Below are 3,602 nucleotides of genomic sequence, written 5' to 3' on the forward strand. Positions count from 1 at the left end.
CCCCCCCCACACACACACACACTCCCACCCCCTCACACACATGCAAACTCACAAATATATTTAGAATTTATATGCCCCCCAGGGCTGGTGTGGTGGGGAAAAACAACAACCCATGTAATTTTGCGAATAAGCATCATTATCCTGATGAACTAAAAGCCCGCTGCAATTCTCTCTCCTTTCGCATTCCCTGTGCGAGAACTGTGTGTCTCTCTCTTTGTGTGTCTGTCTGCCTGTCTGACTCTCTCTCTCTCTCTCTCTCTCTCTCTCTCTCTCTCGTGCACGCGTCCAAGCAAACACACACACTGACACGCGCGCAGTCACACACGCACACACAACACACACACACACAAACACAAACACACACACACACACACACACACACACACACACACACACATACACACACACATACACACACACAAACACACACACACATACACAAACACACACACACATACACACACACATACACACACACAAACACACACACACATACACAAACACACACACACACAGCGGGCCACATGGGTGGTGTGGTGGGTGAGTGTGACAGAGAGAGAGAGAGAGGGGAAAGACAAAATGGAAGGGGACGGGGGGGGGCGGGGGACGGGGCGGGGGGAGTGGGGGTGCGGTGTGGGTTCGAGGGGGGGGGGGTTACATGGGTGGACCAGCACAAGGTCACGACAACCAGGAAGAGACACAAGGACAGGGGGAGGAGATAAGGGTGCACTGACGCTCACAGCTAGGTGTAGAGGAAGGGACGGGGGGGGGGGGGGGGGGGGAAGCAGTATGGACAGAGAGAAAGGGGGGGCTGGGGGCGGGGGGCGGGGGGGTGGGGGGTGGATGAGGGGACGGAGAAGGAGAGACAGACATGCTGGCGGAGAGAGAGAGACATACACACATACGGAAAGAGGGAGAAAGACAGAAAGACAGACAGACGGAGAGAGAAAGACAGACAGAGAGAGAGAGAGGGGAGGGGGGTGGGGGTGGGGAGAAAGAGACAGACAGGCGGAGACAGACAGAGAGAAAGAGAGGGAGGGGAGAGAGACAGACAGACAGACGGAGAGAGAGAGAGAGAGAGAAAAGGGGGTGGATGGGGAAAGAGATACACAGAGAAAAAGAGAAGAGAGAGACAGAGGAGAGAGAGAGTGTGTGAAGGTGACAGAAAGAGAAAGAGACAGAGAGAGAGAGAGAGTGTGTGAAGGTGACAGAAAGAGAAAGAGACGACAGAGAGAGAGACAGACAGACAGACAGACAGAGGAGAGAGAGTGTGTGAAGGTCACAGAAAGAGAAAGAGACGACAGAGAGACAGAGGAGAGAGAGTGTGTGAAGGTGACAGAAAGAGAAAGAGACGACAGAGAGACAGAGGAGAGAGAGTGTGTGAAGGTGACAGAAAGAGAAAGAGACGACAGAGAGACAGAGGAGAGAGAGTGTGTGTGAAGGTGACAGAAAGAGAAAGAGACAGAGTGAGAGAGAGAGTGTGTGAAGGTGACAGAAAGAGAAAGAGACGACAGAGAGAGAGAGAGAGAGAGAGAGAGAGACAGACAGACAGACAGACAGACAGACAGACAGACAGACAGAGACAGGGAGAGAGAGAGAGTGTGTGTGTGTGTATGTGCGTGTCCACTTTTCATTACATAAATGCATTATAATGTGGATGGTTTTTGGGTTTTTTTAGCAACAGCACCCAAACCCAAACGTTTCTTAATTGTCCCCAAAGTACCAGCGGACCAGAAACAGACGTGCATTTTCTGCTTCAATTTGCAAAGAGCTGTAAACGTCTCACTTCATTTCAAGTGATATTTGCATACTCACCAACGTTTAAATTTTGTTTTCGCGTTGCGGATATCATCAGAAAAAGAAAGTTATTGCGAATGGTGCCGGTTTTGTAATCATAACAGTAGTTTAAAAGTTGAAGTTTGTGAAAACTAAATCACTTTTTTTTCGGCCAAGGTCTGTTAAAAAAAAAAAAAGACTGAGTCTCTCTCTGTGTGTGTGTGTGTGTGTGTGTGTGTGTGTGTGTGTGTGTGTGTCCATCTCTCTCACTATCTGAGTTCGGAAAAGAGGATTTTTTTTCCGTATTATTTGTAAAAAACAGAATCCCAAAACAGCTTCCATGCATTGATTAAATGATTATTTATTCATCTTACTAACCGTGCACTCTTGATTAACATCCACGCGTCCATGGCTTACTTTTCCGCAAAAGTGTAACATATGTAGCTATATACACAAGACAGTCATTGACAATGTGGATGCTGATGGGGTTGTTGTTGTTTTTGTGTGTGTGTTTATTTATGCCAACGGGATAGTGGAAGATGGGGGTTCATCTTATAAAATCAGAGCAAATGATTGGTTGCAGATATGTTCTACATAGCTCCACCCACTCCGAAAAAGGCGAAAAGTCCCATAACCCACACGTCGTCTTCTGTCTTGGTGGCTTATAGTCATAGTCCTACAAGCGCAGCGTACGTGACGACCTGCAATCTGAGAGCTGTTTTATCAATAGTTTCTCCATTACTATGGGAAATACTTTACAGCTTAGTCCTTTGTGAAGGACTATCACTCTCAAAACTAGGAGGCAAAATTGCACTAGCTCTTAGTGCTGCAGCCTTGGGGGCTAGTTGGCCTTTAGGGAAACATCCAAACGCCGACTGTCCTAAAAACCCTCTTGGCCGAAAGAGTGGGGGATATAACTAAGGCAAGACACTCTCTACTATGATCAAATTCTAGCCCAGATAGTCGGGACAGCAGTTACCTGACTGCTGTTCTGATGGTCATGGTCGAACACGACTGACTATTATACATGCATTAAAAGTTAAAAGGAGCAGTGAATTCATATCCAATGTGTTCAGACCTCGGCATGTGATCGGAAGGCGGGGCCCAGTCCTCTCCTTCCGCCCTTTCAGCCATCCCCAACCGATGTCAGGTACCCATTCACACGTGGGTGGGGTGAGGGAACTCGGAGTAAAGTGCTTCTCTCCAGGAGCCAGTTGCATTGCTCGGACGGAAAAGCCCAGTATGGTCGTAACCCGCTACTAACTGTGTAGTATGGAACTGACCAATGGCGTAGTTCGGTCAACGTAGGCATCTCTTCACCGTGCTGATAACGCGGAGGTCGTGGGTTCGTCCCCCATGTGGGCCAGCCTGTATTTTGCCAACGGCCATACCACGTTGAAAACACCGGTTCTCGTCCGATCACCGAAGTTAAGCAACGTCGGGCCCGGTTAGTACTTGGATGGGTGACCGCCTGGGAACACCGGGTGCTGTTGGCATTCCTTTCAAGCGCGTTGGGTTACGCTGCTGGTCAGGCATCTGCTTGGCAGATGTGGTGTAGCGTATATGGTTTTGTCCGAACGCAGTGACGCCTCCTTGAGCTACTGAAACTGAAACTGAAACTCACGTGTGACTGTCAAAAAAAGTTAGAACCAAGCAATGCAACTGGCTCCAGGGTACAACACCCATGCCGAAACCAGGCCTCGAACCCTGATCACTTGTGAACACTGGAACAGCAGTTCACAGCTCCACCAACAACTCTACCACGGCTCCTGAAATGGGTAAGCCCCACTGCTGATGTGAAATGTGGTCTTGTGATTGGCTCGGAG

At 49.0% G+C, this 3,602-nt stretch overlaps 1 non-coding gene across 1 annotated transcript; it reads left to right on the plus strand.

Moving 5' to 3' along the window:
• Window positions 1–3,153: 3,153 nt before the first annotated feature.
• On the plus strand, window positions 3,154–3,272 carry LOC143301675 (5S ribosomal RNA). The gene has a single exon (XR_013057833.1). It is a non-coding gene; the product is annotated as a 5S ribosomal RNA (ribosomal RNA).
• The last annotated feature ends 330 nt before the right edge of the window (window positions 3,273–3,602 follow it).

The sequence above is a fragment of the Babylonia areolata genome, chromosome 27 (assembly GCF_041734735.1).
Source record: "Babylonia areolata isolate BAREFJ2019XMU chromosome 27, ASM4173473v1, whole genome shotgun sequence".
NCBI lineage: Eukaryota > Metazoa > Mollusca > Gastropoda > Neogastropoda > Buccinidae > Babylonia > Babylonia areolata.